The sequence below is a fragment of the Oryza glaberrima genome, chromosome 5 (assembly GCF_000147395.1).
Source record: "Oryza glaberrima chromosome 5, OglaRS2, whole genome shotgun sequence".
In the NCBI taxonomy this organism is placed as follows: Eukaryota; Viridiplantae; Streptophyta; class Magnoliopsida; order Poales; family Poaceae; genus Oryza; species Oryza glaberrima.
The window spans coordinates 4,790,446-4,807,234 of record NC_068330.1 but is presented as its reverse complement, the minus strand read 5'-3'; the positions used below and the strand labels follow the sequence as shown (position 1 = coordinate 4,807,234).

The following is a 16,789-nucleotide window of genomic DNA, read 5'->3' as shown; positions in this document are numbered from 1 at the left end:
TGACCGTGTCACATGTATATATATATATATGCGAGTGTACGGTTAGGAGAAGAACCCCGAACTCAATTTCAATCTACTATTCATCTATTTTACTTTTTTAGTTTTTTTCTATTTTGTTTTTATGGCTGAGTTCTAGCGACTCTAGAATTTAGTTGATCTTTGCCGTTTTGCGCTGAAAAACGGTCGTGCTTCTACACGTAAGTACGATATTTATCCTCTTTGCTAATTTGCTTGTAAATTAGTCGCTTGATTCCGTAAAAGTGAATTAATCTTGAAATCGGCTCTGCTAGCTAGTTTTGATCTATCGATTTTGGCAACTCTGTTGATTACACCGTAAATCGTTAGGTGATCTTGTGTTGGCCTAAAAAAGCGCCAACAGTGTATAGTGCTATCTCCTTTGATGCAAAGGTGCAAGCTAGGGAATACGGTTATTTTGAAGAAGCTAGCTTATCTCTTCGCCAATCTAGTAATTAATCTAGTACATGCGTTGTTCCCATTGATAGTAATTCCTTGTTTTTCTTTGTTTCTGTGATCTGTCACAGCAGGGGTTTGCCCTGGCCTGCTCGTATCGAATCGAACCTTGTGTTATTTTGGGCAGATGAAGAAGCACGCTCCAACTTAACGGATGGATCCGACGAGATCGATATATGGACCCTATCCAAACAAACCAGATATGCATGAACAGATGGGAAACATGAGGGGATCAGGTGGCCTTAGCTAGCATCCGCCTTCGCCCAGCACGCTGTAGCTAGCAGTCGGAGGAACAATGAGGAGGAAGGATCAAGTACTGTGAGGGTGACGGCGGCTGTCTTCTTCGTAGGGTGCGGGGTGGCTGCCTGTCTCCTTAGCCTCGCGTGAAAAACGAGGATAAGAATGAGTGGTTAGTTGCGTGTGGTGTCTTATTCATTTATCCTCGCTCGACGAGGAAGAGAAATGGGCTATATATTTATATATTTATAGCCACTACTACACAGGCTATAAGATGTTATATACGTATGACATATAAGATCAATTATTAACAATATAGTATATATTTGTAGTTACCTATTGTATAAGTTAACTATTAAATTGATTATATATGATTTATAGTTTATAGTTGGTTATACCCTTAAACTTACTTTTATCCTCACTGGACGTCCGTATACATGCGTTTCCGCTATAAAACTTCACTTGCTTCCTCACACTCCCCTACGCAGCTCAAGGACGCGGCACGTTTAGCTTAGCACAGTCAAACAGCAGCAATGGTGACGGCGGCGAGGCTACTCCCCCTAATCCCCTTCCTCACTGCGGTGGCCGTGGGCTGCAGCGCGTGGGAGATGAACATCTGGTTGCCGACGGAGAGACTGGCCTACGGCGGCGGCGAGGCTGTGGTGGCGCCGATCATACACGCGCTACGGCCGCTGCTGGGCTCCGGCCCATAGCTGGAGGCTGGGCATGGAGGCGCACAACGTGATCGACTGGAGGACGGTGCCGGCCGAGTGCGAGGGCTACATCGGCCACTACATGCTCGGCGAACACTACCGCCACAATTTCGCCGTCGTCGTCGACGAGGCCGTCGCCTACGCCGAGACCCTCAAGCTCGCCGGCAATGGCAAGGAGATCTGGGTGTTCGACATCGACGAGACCTCTCTCTCCAACCTCCCCTACTACGCCAAGCACGGCTTCGGGTACGTATACGTATATAGTTACATAATATACACGTATTTCTACCAGTATATACACTTTATTTTCATCGGGGCTCCCGCTGACCTTGCTATACTCTCTCCGTTTCATGTTATAAGATATTTTGATTTTAGTCAAAGTCAAACTCCCTTAAGTTTGACTAAATTTATAGACAAATATAGTAATATTTATAATATCTAATTAGTTTTATTAAATCAATAATTGAATATATTTTCACAATGAATTTGTCTTGGGTCGAAAATGTTATTATTTATTTCTACAATCTTAGTTAATCTTAGTTAAACTTGGAGCAGTTTGATTTGACCAAAGTTAAAACGTCTCATAACCTAAAATAGAGATTATACAAACGGCAATACGGAAGAAGTATATATGATAACTGGCTGACAAGATAATAACGAACGGTAATACGGAGGAAGTATATACGACAACGGGCTCACAAGACAATACTGCTATATACGAACGGCAACAGAGTCCATTAATACTCTCTCCATCCAAATCCAAAAGTTTAAAACCTATTTCTTTTTCACCAAGATTAATAAGTAATTAATTCATTCATCATGTGATAAAATCAATAAATATGTAACTAATAAATACTAAAAATGACTTTTTGGGCTTCGCTCAAAAATTTAATATAGCACATAGTGACTATAAATAGTACTTAGATTTTTGAAAAAAAAACCAAAGAATGGAACTTTTGGATGGATGGAGTACTTACTAAGACGCGATCAAAATTGACATAGATTTCAAAACTAATCTTTGACTTTAAATTTCTCATATCTAGTATAATATTTATAGCAAAAAAATTATAATCATATAAAATAAATTTAAATGACAATCCAATGATATTACTTTCATCAAATCAAATTTAGTTTGTAATATACTATTTATTCGTCAAATATTTAAAGAGTTGAACAATACATGTACGCCTTACAGAGTCGGACGGAGGGAGTATCTACAAATCTAGTTGATGTCTGATAATTAATTAAATGTCAAAATTATGATGAACTATGTTGACTTTTGTCACGAAGTTTAACCATTCATATTATTAAAAAAATATATAAATATTATTTATTTTCTTGTGATATGTTTTATCATTAAGGAAGAGACATGCATACACATGGCACACGTACTGTCACATAGTTACGTAGCACCTAGTTTATAAAAAAACATTAATAGATACATAAGTTATACATGTCATTAATAAACTCACTAAACAATAAACGATAGATACACAAGTTATACGTTTTATTGAACGGTGGATGTGCATAGGTGTTAGTACAAAAATCATACGTGTTACTAAACGGTGAATACGAAGTTATACGTGTTAGGACTTGTTTAGATCAATTTGCTGTGGCAAATTTTTTTGTAAAAGTGTTGGTGGCAAAAGATCTAGTATTGAAGTTTTGCTAGTTGGTGTTTAAATACATAATAAAGTTTTGCTAGTTGGTATTTAAATGCATGATAAAGTTTTACTATTTTACTAGTAAAGAGAGAGAGCACGGCTCCCAACGCATTTTTTTTTGGCAACATTCACGTCCAGTCAGATAACACATTTTGTCGGATACATATTGTCCAGCAGTGTCATTATAGCAGTGGTTACGATATCATATCTAAAATTTAGTACATTGTACACAATTATGGAGCTATATGTGGACCAACTGCATGGTTTTGATGATGCTATCTCTCGTGGCCCGATCTTCTGGTGGAGGGATAAATCTCGCTTTGATCGAGTGCGATGTTTGCGACGTGGGTACCGACCAGAACATTCAAGATGTCGTGCAATCGCTACACCACAAACCCATGACACGTGGTTGATGATCACTGCAATACAAACGAGAGAACACAGGAAGAACAAGATAAGATGCAATCTAAATATTTCGAATAGTTAATTATGCATAAAGAAATAGTTGTGATTAAAGTGGTAGATCTAATCGACTTGGCAAATCAACACACCAACTATTAGGGACTCTGAATCTATAGTTGCTGACTAATCAAGCGAGGACTAGAGACAAGGTGAATCGCACATGGCAAAATTCAACTAAACAAAACTCAATTGTTTAGAGGGTGTACATAGATATTTATAGAGGAAATACAACTAGAGTTAAGTGCTAATTCGTGGAGGTGGAGGGAGACAATTCCGAGATGTACCTAGTCTATTATAAGGCCCAAGACCCAAGTTTGGTTTCAGCAACAATACTGTTTTATTTTGACGATTGCCGTTGACTCGAGATGAATTTAGATATGAGACCGGATACGTTTGAAAGGTAGGGAGAAAATATTTCCATCAAGTCCAAAAGCACCCCAATCAGAGTTAGCATGAAGGCGCTAGGTCCGTTTAAAGCTAGTATTGTGTCTGGAGGCTGAACTGGATTCCGAAACTCATTGGATTTTAATATCTTGTAGATCCTCCATTCAACCGATGTATTATTTGGCAATGTTTCATATTTTTCATGCTTGGTTGTATGCATATACTTGATGGTCACATCAGATCTTCAGTACTATAGTAATCGTTAAATTTGTCAAATTTCCAGAACACTTGGAAATTTTTGGTGGCAACTCCTATAACTTTTATACTGATTTCGAATGTATATCACCACTACATAAATGGACATTCAGATTGGCACTATAGGTGTCAAAAATGATATAACCGACACCTATATGATACTAAAAGGTGCCGGTTATTCTAAAGAACTGACACCTATTAGAATAACCACGTGGCTCTTTAGATTAGAACCAGCACCTATATGATATTATAGGCACCGTGTCACGCCCAGAAATTCACAAGTAATTTCCGAACTTATTTGTGCATAAAATCCTCGTCCAGGAATCAGCCGAGGTATACAAACTGACAATTTAATATACAGATTCATCAAATTAACTAAAACGATAAATACTTACTTAAGAGGCACTTAGTCCTCACCATGAAGAAAACTGCAACGGAAAATAAAATCTAGCGAAGCTCCGGCACCACTCCCACAGGCAGCTCAACTGGGGTATAAGCCAAACGTCTTCTCCTTCGCTACTTGTCTTCAACTGAGGTTTGATTGATTATTGCAAGGTGAGCATATGACATACTCAGCAAGCCACACAGCAAATATGCAAGTGCACAAGGATACCAAAGGATGGCATAATATAGGGCTCATTTGCAAAAGCAGCATTTAGCAAACATTTGAGAATTGTAAAACAGTAGAGTAATTAATCATCAATATTAATCAACACTGAACAGCACACCCATGCTGCACAGGCCCAACCATCCTGAACAACCATACCTGGCTGCACAGATCTATCTCCAAACCAGGAATGTACCATTCCAAACCAGGAGCTAAATTAATTACCATCAATTACCACATTATTATTAATGAGTAGTGTGGGACTAATCACGAAAAACATTGTTCGACCCACGCATAACCACGGGCACGGCTATTCGAATAGTTTTACTCTGGCCAGAGGTGTACCACTGTACCCACAAGACACAACCCACCAGCATGTTACCGTGTCCGCACAGACACGTCACCATGTTGAGTGATTGTGACAAGACCCCTCACATAACTCAACTCAAAGCAGTGCACCGTTCCCGGATCATAGTCACCCCTCAAAAACCAGAGGCATGTACTCCCCAGCGACCCCCGTGGGCTTATCTCCGCCACTTCTCAGTCTGGTGCTCCGCAGTGAGCCTTGTTATACAAAGTGTCCAGCCGTTGCCCATTCTGGCTTGTGGTTGGTACGGTAAATGTTTCACAACCGAAAATCGTGAACCGGTCCTTAATTGTCATGAGCACTACCATCAAAACCATGTGCTCACAACCCACCATTATCAAGTTTTAGTTGGCACATTAATTAATCAAACAATCACGATTGACCATCGTGAGCTATCATTAAGCCATCATTAAATAATAGTGAAGCATTAGTTATCCCAATTGTGTGCTAATGTTTCTAAGCATGGCTAAGCAATTATGTCTAACATCTAGCTGAACTAATATATAAAGCTCAACTAGTCAAATTATTATAACCCAAGGTATCAAGGAAAACAGTAATCAATGCAAACTGGCCTTAACAACGGAATAAGTTCACACCACCCGGTGACATTCGAAAATAAATGCACAGTTGAAATAAATAAAGAATTTAAATATAGGATCAACATGCTCAAAGGAATTGTGTTTAGGATCTGTGTGACTTGCCTTGCAATAACGGGTCTTCAGGTAATCTTCTTGAATACTTCCGGCGCACTCGCGAACCTTCGAAACGATGGAAACGACAAGCTAACACGCAAAACGAGGAAAAAGACTAATAAAAACCAAATAAACAATACATATAAAGTAAACAAACATGTAGATCATAATTTTAGATGAATTATGAGACTTGAACGGCCTCATTCTGACTTCATATGAATTTATTACGAATTTTACAAGATTAAATCTAATTAAATCCTATTTAAAAAGGATTAAATAAATTTAATTCAATTTATGGATAATTTTAATATGTAGATCTTTATTTTATACAACTTTTGCAACTGGAACCACATTAAACCGAGTTACAATGAATTAGTTATGAATTTTTAAAGATTAAACTGGATTAAAGCATTTATATGGATTTTAATTGAATTATGACGCAATAATGAATTATTTTTGAAAAGGAAAAGGGAATTATTGCGTCATCGCCTAGGGTTCGTGGTGGACCGGGTGCACGGCGGCGGTTCACGGGAACAGACGACCGAGATCGATCCAACCAAAACGAACGGCCGAGATTGATCGGGTCTACCGCGGCTCATAGGAAACGACGACGATGACGTCAGCGGTGACGTCACCACCGGTGGCGGCTCGGCCTCGCGTGCTCGCCGGCGAACGACGGTGCGACGGCACGAACGGAGGGCACTAGCGCGTAGAGAGCGGCGCGGCGAACTCATCGGTGACCAAAATGGCGGCGGAAGATCAACGGACAGCGACGGCGACGAGGAAGAAGCGGCGGCGACCTTCGGCTTGACGACGACGACGGTGTTCCGGCGGTCTTTGGCGGAAACGGAGGGGCAGACGAGATCGGCAACGGCTTGGCAACCACGACGGTGACCTCCCCGAGCGACGACGACGACTAGAGCGACGGCAACGCACGGCTGAACGAACAACGGCGACGGCGATGCTAAGCGGCACGGTGCTAGAGCTCTACCAGCGACAAGAGACGAAGGCGAGGGTGGCGGCGGGTAGAGGAGGACTTGGGGAACCTTTTATAGGGGCTAGGAGGCGGCAGCGAAGGCCCACGGCGACCGGCGACGCAAAGGAAAGGTTAGGGTTCGGGAGAGAGAGAGGAATCCGATTCGAGATCGAATCTGGCACTTTCCAAGCGATTTTAGCCGATGATTCCAAAAGAGAAAGGATAGAGGGGATCCTGGAGATTATTTCCCCTCAATCAATTTCACCGAAAACGGAAAGGAGCGGCCGAATTTGGAAAGGCGGCGGCGCGGCTCGGCTAGGGTTCGGCCGGGCGATGGCGTGAGGAAGACGACGGCCCTGATAGGCGGGCCCCACCTGTCAGCGGGCGGACGCGCGCGCACGGGCAGCGGCTCGGCTTGGGCCGGATTGGGCCGAGGGAGAGAGAGAAAGAGGTTTGGGCCGACTTTCGGCCCAAAGACAAAAGAGAACTTTTTAAACTTTTTTCAATTTAAATTATTCATGAAATGCAATTCCATTTATTAAAAATACTTCCTTGGCTCAAATAAATCCCAGAAAAATCTAGGAACTATAAAAACAAGAGAAGTATTTAACAAAATTTTATCTAGCCCAATTTTATATTTGGATTTAGCAAATTAAAATTAGATCTTCTCTTTTAGGCTTTTAAGATCATTTCTAGTAATTCCTTTTAGACAACAATTTATAATTTAAGGATTTTAAAACAAGAAAAGCACTTAACATAATTATAATTAGATCATTAATTGATTTACTAATTACTGAATTGTTCTTTGTATCAATTAGGAATTGAGCTCTGAAAAATCCGAGAAAATTTCAGAGAGTATACTTAATCATAGAGAATTTAATAAAAAATTAAATTCATCCATGCTTTATATTTAGGAAATTTTATTTCCCACATTTAACTTCACTTGTAAATTAATGAACATTTAATATAAATTCTATTAATAATTTATTAGATAAGTTATAAATCCTAAAACGAAAATCTGGCTGTGACACGCCGGTTCTAAGCTAAAAGCCGGTATCGATGGCCGAAATCATCAGTGCAATTATCTTGGCGCCGGTTGGGAAAACCGGAATTTAAGGGGATTTTCCAACTAGCACCAATCCAGCTTTCTGTAGTAGTTGTAGTAGTGCATGAACATTTTTATTAACTATTTTTACAACCCCACGCAGAGCAACGCCATACAACGCGACAAGATTTCGCGAGTACGTGGCGGAGGGGAGCGCACCGGCGCTGCCAGAGACGAGGCGACTGTACCACCGGCTGGTTGAGCTCGGCGTCAAGCCGGTGTTCCTAACAGGCCGCACCGAAGACCAAAGGACCATCACCGTCACGAATCTCCACCGACAGGGATTCTCCAGGTGGGAGAAACTGCTGCTCAAGCCAGCGGTGCACGCCACCGGTGAGCTCCAACGGTCCGCCGTTGAATACAAGTCCGGCGAGCGGCAGAAGCTGCAGGACGCTGGCTTCATCATCGTCGGGAACATCGGTGACCAGTGGAGTGACATCCTCGGCGCGCCGGAGGGCGCCCCCACCTTCAAGCTGCCTGACCCCTTATACTACATTGGATAGGTTGCTGCGCTCGCGCTGGCGGCCATTGCTAGTTCTAACAAGCTTGCGCGCCATAAATCTAGTCACGTTCACTTCATGATGTTGCTTGTGATGAACTGCTTCTAATAATCGCCATCTACTAGCTGTTGGTAGATGATATTTCTAATAAAACGTGTGTTGGAGTATCATGGTTCCAGAGCAGTACAAGAATTTATCTATGTGAGCAAGCTTGTTCTGTTTATCTCCGTTTAATTTATGAAGGAATTATTAAATTAATACAATTTCTTGCATTGGATATGCTTGTTCCCTAATAATAATTAGATTTATTTTTATTCTTTCGTCCGGTGTTGTTAGCTTACTCCCTCCATCTCAATAACCCAACCTCCTCCAATTTTTTAACTAAGGGAGTACCCCTCCTCCCATAAAAACCAACCTAATAACGAATGTGATATATTTTAATATTATATGTATAGATTCGTAGTACTAAAATATACCATATCTTGTTCTACATTTGTTTTTTATGGGACCGAGGGAGTACGTGTGAGCCGGGGCATTCGACCGCATGCGGCGTCGGTTCGCTCGGTCGCATGCCGTGCCGCGTCGCGCTCCTCCCTCCTCACAGCGTCCTCACCCGGATTCCCGCGCAAGTTGGTGACCGGCCCGTCCTCCCTCGGCCCCGCCCTGGCCGTACTCGTGCGTGCGTCAGCTATCCCCTGCACAGCGTTAGACCACCGTCCACCAAATCCGCCGCTGCCACGTGCCCTATCACTCAGCTTCCCCGGCCTCACCCTTGTCTTCGCTAGAGACAAACGCTGGAGCACGAGGATGATGATTTCTAGGGGTGGGGTGGGCATTCGGTCTTGACGGAGAATTTGGTCCGAATTTTTCGGTTTTAAAAAAGTTCAGGGTGTGTTTAGCGAAAATACTTCTAATCGGTCGTCCGATCCAAACATAAAAATCGGACGGCTCTTGACTGCTTTCTCTGACACTCGTGACCATACATCAGCACATGCGCTGCATGCCACCTTTGCCAGTAACTTGCTATGCTACTCTCTCTCTTTTCTCTCTCCACTCCATGCTTGCATGTATGCATTTAATAATATTTAAAACGATTGTTCTCCTAAATTACTTTTCCAATCTATAATCAGATCACACCATTGTATTCGTTGTGATTAAATCTTTACAACAAAATGTCACATGATTATATTCTAATAAAAATAGTCATATGTTTCAATCTGTTAACATTCTTTGTTTCGTACGTAATAGTGATATGTTTCAATGTTTGTCTTCAACATGTTTCACAAAATTTCCAAAACCAAAGGCACTACTCTCTCTCCACCTCATCCATACATGCATGCATACATTTTAACAAGTTTCAAAATGTTTTTTCTCCTAAACTAATTATCCAATCTACGATCCGATCACACCGTTGTATTCTTTGTAATTAAATCTTTACAACAAGATATCACATGATTATATTTTGATGAAAGAAAAACATATGTTTCAATCCATTAACATTGGTTGTTTCATATGTGATAGCAATATGTTTCAACGTGTATCTTCATCATGTTTCGTAAACTTTTTGAATGTTTCAATTGCTGATTTTTTTGTTTCACGCTAAATAACTTGATGTTTCACTTGTTAGTTAACTGAAACATTTGACTGACTGATTTTTTTCATGCTGCATACATAGGTGGTGTGATGACACGCAGTGTCCGACATTTGGTGGAATATCGGACGTCCGACGCGGAGTCTTCTCCATGTGTTTAGTTCTTAGGGTGTGTTTTGGATAATGGGAAATGGGGAGTGGGATTGGGATCGAGAAATGAATAAAGGGTTAGGATTAAATGGAAGAGGGAGAATAAATGGGTACGATTTAAAGATGGGTGGGAAATCATTTTCCTTTCCCATTTGCCAAATACTATTTTTGGGTGTAAAGTTTTTGAAGTATACGGACATACATTAAAGTATTAAATGTAGACTAATACTAAAACAAATTATAGATTCCGCCTATAAACTGCGAGATGAATTTATTAAGCCTAATTAATCCGTCATTAGCAAATGTTTATTGTAGCATCACATTATCAAATCATGACGTAATTAGGCTCGAAAGATTCGTCTCGCAATTTACATGTAAACTGTGTAATTGGTTTTTTTCCCACATTTAGTATTTTATACGTGTTTCCAAATATTTGATGTGATATTTTTGGCTAAAATTTTTTGAGTCCTAAACAAGGCCTCAGTCTTTCTGAGTTGACGACCGAATTTGTCCTCACAAGTCTGCTAACGACAGTTCGGTTAACTGAAAGTTCAGTCTCGGTCTGACCAAGTATTATGTGCCGAAGGCAGCCAACATCGATTGGGAAAAAAAATCAAGAAAATCAATCAAAGACTATCGTTGCAAAAGAAAAGCCCCAATAAGGCAATAACTCACTAATGAATAGTAGTACTCATTTTAATGTATGACGCCGTTGACTTTTTAACAAACGTTTGAACTTTCGTCATATTAAAAAAAATTTATGTAATTATCATTTATTTTAGTGTGACTTGTTTTTTATTAAATGTTCTTTAAGCATGACATAAGTATTTTTATATTTGTATAAAAAATTAAATAAGACGAATGATCAAACATTGATTAAAAAGTAAACAGCGTCATACATTAAAATACGGACCGAGTATATCATCAACCCCTCCGATCCCCTTCGTTCATCTCTTGTTGACTGCCGATTGATTGTTCCCTCGATGCAGTGTCGACGTCGATGACGGGCGGCGCAAGGCGGCAAGCCGCGGCAGCGACGGGCGGTAGGCCGCGGCTGCGAGGGGCGACGTGCGGTGCTGAGGGGCGGCACGCCTCGGCGACGAGCAACACAAGGTGGCACGGGCGGCGCACGCAGCATGCCAGGGAGAAGATGAAGAGAAACGGGCAACGCTTGATGGTGGCGGCGTTTGATGCCGCCTGGGCTAGTAGGCTGATGAGATGAGAGATGGGCTGATCGGCCAGACTGCCAAACACTGCTTTTATATAGGGTATTTAGAGCATATCCCAGCAGCTCATCCATATTCAATCCTCCATATGTCTATTTAGATTATCATCAAAAAGGATTCCCTCTTTATATTTCTCTCCACTCCAACAGATCACCCATATTACATCCTCTATATCTCATCCTCTTATATTTTAATAGTATATTTCAACTACCATCCGTTTATAATATTTTTCTTTTTTCACCTTTGCTTTATCTTTCTCCTTCACCATTCACTCGAACTCTCGAAGCGGCGTAGGAGAAGCGGGGAGGAAGCGAGTTGAAGCGGGCAAGGGGTGGCGGCGGCTGGCGAGGGGCGGCTGGCGAGGGGCGCCGGATGATGGGCCACACACGGGGCGGCGGCAATCGGTGGACGAGGGGCCAAGCACACGCCGGATCGAGGAGGAAGGCGGTGGGCGCCAGGCGACGGTGGCAAGCGAGGGTCGGCAGCGGCAGGCGAAGGGCGGCCACGCGCGGGGCGACGACGGCGGACGAGGGACCACGCGCACGCCGGCAGCAAGCGGCGGCCATGCGTGGGGTGACGTGGCGGATGCCGGTCCAGATCTGGTATGCCTCGCTCCACGATTCGCTGAAAAAATAAAAGAAAAAACCGGCAAGGGAGCTCTCCTTCGCTAGCTGGGGACGACGGCGATGGAGGGGAGGTCGCGCCAGAGGGAGATGGTCGCGGAAGTCCAGATGGGGGCGGGAGAGTTGGCTGTTGCAAAATGGCGTGAGGAGAGAGACACTCCATTTTTGCCTCTTCTCTCTCCTAATTTGGCGCATCCTCCACTTTTGGAGGGCCTGGTAGCGTATCTGGAGCTGGTTTTTCCCCTTCTATATGCAAAATGAAGGATGGATGGCCGGTTAGAGTATCTGCTGGCCATGCGCTTACAATAGCATGGATCCAATCAACCCTGTTATATATCTAGGTCAGATCGGTTACCTGATGAGGACGACCGAACTATCCAAAAAAAAAATCGATCTTCTTGAGTACCTGACCGAACACCGAAGCATAGACCGATGACTGAAACTTCGTGTACTTCAGGTTCGGTTTTGGTTTTTTCGGTCTCGGTCCTCAGTCTCGGTTTTTTCTTCCCATCAAATTCTCTCGCCCTTGGCTTCCTCTCCGAGCCAACCGCGCCTACAAAAGCCCTGCCTCCCGCCCATCTTCACCTCCGTGATTCCGGTACAAGGATTCCATTGAGCACATGGTAGGCAAAATCTCTAATGAGCGATCGGTCGCTGGAATCTCGGCGCGGCGATCAGTTTTCGTTCATTTTTTTTTTGCCAGGCTCGTGCACCTGCTCTCGTCTTTTCCACCGCTTTTTTTTTCTGTTTCCTCACGTGGTTTCCTTTTTAGCACCGCATTACTTTTCTATTTTAGTAAATTTTTGCACCTAAAGTTTGTACATTTTAAATTTACACATCTAAAGTTTACACATCTAAAGTTTATACACCTAGAGTTTATAGACCCAAAGTTTATAAGTTAAAAGTTTATATACCCGATTTAAATTTGAATTTAAATTTAAATATTTTTTATATATAGTACACGTAAAGTTTACACATCTAAAGTTTATACATCTAAAATTTATAAGTCAAAAGTTCACATATCCGATTCAAATTTGAATTTGAATTCAAATTTGAATTGGATATGTAAACTTTTGACTTATAAACTTTAGATGTATAAACTTTAGATGCATAGAAATACTATATATTGAAAATATTCGAATTCAAATTCAAATTTGAAACGGGTATATAAACTTTTGACTTATAAACTTTAGGTCTATAAACTTTAGGTGTACAGAAATACTATATATAGAAAATATTTGAATTCAAATTCAAATTCAAATTTGAATCAGATATAATTCAAATTCAAATTTAAAATGGGTTGGTACCCCCATTTGCAGGGCGATCGATCGCCCATTAGGGCTGCCTGGGTGAGGAAGAAACGGGAGAGCCAGCAGTGGTCGAAGATGGCGAAATCGGTTGACGAGGTGGCGGTTCCTCTCTGTGTTGCTTTCTTCCTAGCATTGAAGAGGGGTACGTGGAGGATGGTCGGTTGGGGCGGCCATCGGAGAGGAGCTGAGGCGTCTGAGTTCTTAGACGCCTACCATGCCACCTCGTCAACTGATCTCGCCATCTTCGACCACTGCTGGCTCTCCCGTTTCTTCCTCACCCTCCCCGACCACCGTGGCCAAGCACACCCGGGCTCAAACGCCGCCAGAATACCTCCAAAACGGGTTCGCCGTGCCAACGCGATGCTCCCTGCGCCCTCTTCTTCCCCGAAAAACCACCAAAACGTCGGCTTCTTCTCATCCCCTCTCTGTTCCGCGCAAGGAACCACCGCCGTGCCTACCACCTGCCTCCCCGTGTACACCGCCGGTTCGCTGGGATCCTCCGCATCTCGCTCCTCTCCCGCTGCCTCCCAAGGCCGGCCGACGTCAAGCGCCGTGCCGCCTCATTCCCTGGCTCGCGCACGAGTGGACAAGGGACAGAGCTAGAGGAAGGGCGTAAGGGAGAAAAGAAAAAGGAGGAAAGGAAAAGCGAAAAGGCTAACGGGCGATCGATCGCCCCCAGCGAGGCAGCGATTACTCCCCTCCTATGTGGTTTCCTTTTATGACACCGCATTACTTTCCTATTTTAGTAAATTTATGCACCTAAAGTTTGTACACGTCAAGTTTACACATCTAAAATTTATTCACCTAAAGTTTAGAGACCCAAAGTTTATAAGTCAGAGGTTTATATATTCGATTCAAATTTGAATTTGAATTCAAATATTTTTTATATATATAGTGTTTTTATACATCTTTATACACCTAAAGTTTAGAGACCCAAAGTTTATAAGTCAAAAGTTTATATAGCCGATTCAAATTTGAATTTGAATTCAAATATTTTTTATATATAGTATTTCTATACATCCAAAATTTATACACCTAAAGTTTACAGACCCAAAATTTATAAGTCAAAAATTTACATACCCGATTCAAATTTGAATTTGAATTCAAATATTAGTTTATAGACCCAAAGTTTATAAGTCGAAAGTTTACATACCCATTTCAAATTTGAATTTGAATTCAAATATTTTTTATATATAGTATTTCTATACATAAATTTTTCTAACTTTGTTATCTTATCCCTACTATTATAAAAATTGAAAATGTTTTTGCTAGAACTTTGGTACGTCATTCGTGTATGAGTCGGTTTTTAAGTTCGTTTGCTTTTGAAAATACATATCCGTATTTGAGTTTGTTTTTAAGTTTGTTTGCTTTTAGAAATACCGGAGGACTCGTATAGAAATCTCTTAAAAAAAACTCGCATGCTAACTCGAGACGATCGGACTCCTAATAATAACTCATGATTTTCTAAAAAAATATATCCAAGCGAATTCTAATGGTGAGTTTTACCTGAACTAAACCTTATAAAAATAAAAATATTAGAATAGCCTTCACCCGTTGCGTCGCACATGCATTTTCTCTAGTTTTTTTTAAAAAATATGGTGTAGTAGGTTGAGAAGAAGGGAAGGAGGAAGGGGGAGAGGAGCGTATTAGGGGGATGGGGGTGACGCCCATTAGCCACGCCCAAAGAAAAGAAAAAGAAAAGAAAGAAAAGGAGTGGGACCCATGTCCACTTCAATTCTCGGTCACTTACATGTAGATCCCAACCTTGAAATCTTAACAAAGTCCATATCATATCCCTCTTCCTTGTCAGCCCAAGAAGCCATCCCCTTCATGAGTCCATAGTCTCTCTCTTTCGGGCCGAAGCGCACCAGAGGCCTCCCTCTCTATCAAAAGACTTTTGATGACATCACCCTACATTCCAAGCTCCTCTCCAGAAAGTGTAACTAACATCCCTGACCGGCCTCCTTCATCTCTGGGCTGAAGCCCAAGCTCACCCCAAGATAAAGTCCATTGTATCTCTCTCTCGCCGTCACAACAAAGAAATATTCTAGTAATATTCCCAAAATTCATATGTTGCAAACCGTAACTCCGTTTGACTCCGTTCAACTTTCAGATTTATTTTGAAATCGAGATCTATCACATAGAACCACTAGTCTATAATAGACAGTTGTTTCTTTGTAGGATTTTGGGTGCAACATTAAGTTATACCTCTGAAACATATAGAAAATGTTGACCGTTCGTTTTTTTTTTTACATCATCGGACATCCGATTTGTAGCTCTTTCTAAATAATTAAGTTAATGACTTGGTTAAGATGTTAGGCTAGCTGACATATAGGCCACCCCTGCTAATGAAAACTAATTAAAGCCATGTTTAAAGCATGTGCCACCGACATGTGGGCCCTAACCATTTGTTGGTCGAGTTTCACCTAGCTAGATTTGACCCAGCTAGCGCTCATAAAATTAACCATATCTGAAACACTACTCGGCTCTCGCGTCGTCCTCTCCTGGGGCGGCACAGGATGCGACGACCCGGCCGCCCCTTCTCCCTCACCTTCCTCTTCCGCCTCGTGGCCACCCGAGTGGCCGCCGGCAAAGCCGCGCGGCCACAAGGACGGCGGCGGCGGGGCCTCTCTCTCGTGCGCGCTCGGGTGACCTGGGGAGTCACCCAGGGAGGTGGCACTGAAAACCGCAAGATCCGCGCCGCTCCGATCGGATCTAGCGGGGATAAGAACGGCGCCGACGGCGGCAGGGATGGCGACGGCGGTGGCGGAGTTCCACGGACCAGTTGACGGCGCGACATTTGGTGATGAATGGGGCGCGCAGCTCTAGGCGGCGGTAGCCGATGGCGGCGGGGATGGTGAGGGCAGCGGGGATAGCGATGTCGGTGGTGTTGTTCACGGATCCGGCGATGGCGCCGCGTCCGGCGGTGGAAGGAACGTGCAGCGCCGGTGGCCTCCATCGCCAGATGTTGCCCTTGTGGCGTCGGCTGGCGACGGTGGTGCAAGGAGGATGGCCGGATCGAGATCCTAGGTCCAGATCTAGCGCATCCTCAGTCGAGGTTGGTGGTGTGGAGTCCAGTCGTCGTGCAGGTGGTGTGAATAATGCAGGTACCATTCGGTGTGCAGGTGGTATTTGGGAGCTTCCGCCGTGGATGCTTTGGTTTACAGGGTCTCCGAGGTGAAAACCTTGTTCTGCTCCGGTGCTAGCAACGGCAACGCCCTCGGCCGCCGTTCAACTTCTTGAAGGTGGCGTTGCTTTTGCAGCGCTCGTTTCAACTCCACCTCAAGGGAATTCTCTGGATTGAAAACCTTAGATTCGCTAGTATCGGGCATTGTCGCCGTTCTGTCGGCGTTAACTTCTCGAAGGCTTCGTTTTAGGAGTTTCTTCCCGTGTTGGACTATTGTTCTTTGTATTCCGTTTGTTAATGCCGGGTTTTCACCAGTTTTTCTGAAATTA

At 42.9% G+C, this 16,789-nt stretch overlaps 1 pseudogene; it reads left to right on the top strand.

Moving 5' to 3' along the window:
* The first annotated feature begins 1,207 nt into the window (after positions 1–1,207).
* On the top strand, positions 1,208–8,696 carry LOC127772664 (stem 28 kDa glycoprotein-like; annotated as a pseudogene).
* The last annotated feature ends 8,093 nt before the right edge of the window (positions 8,697–16,789 follow it).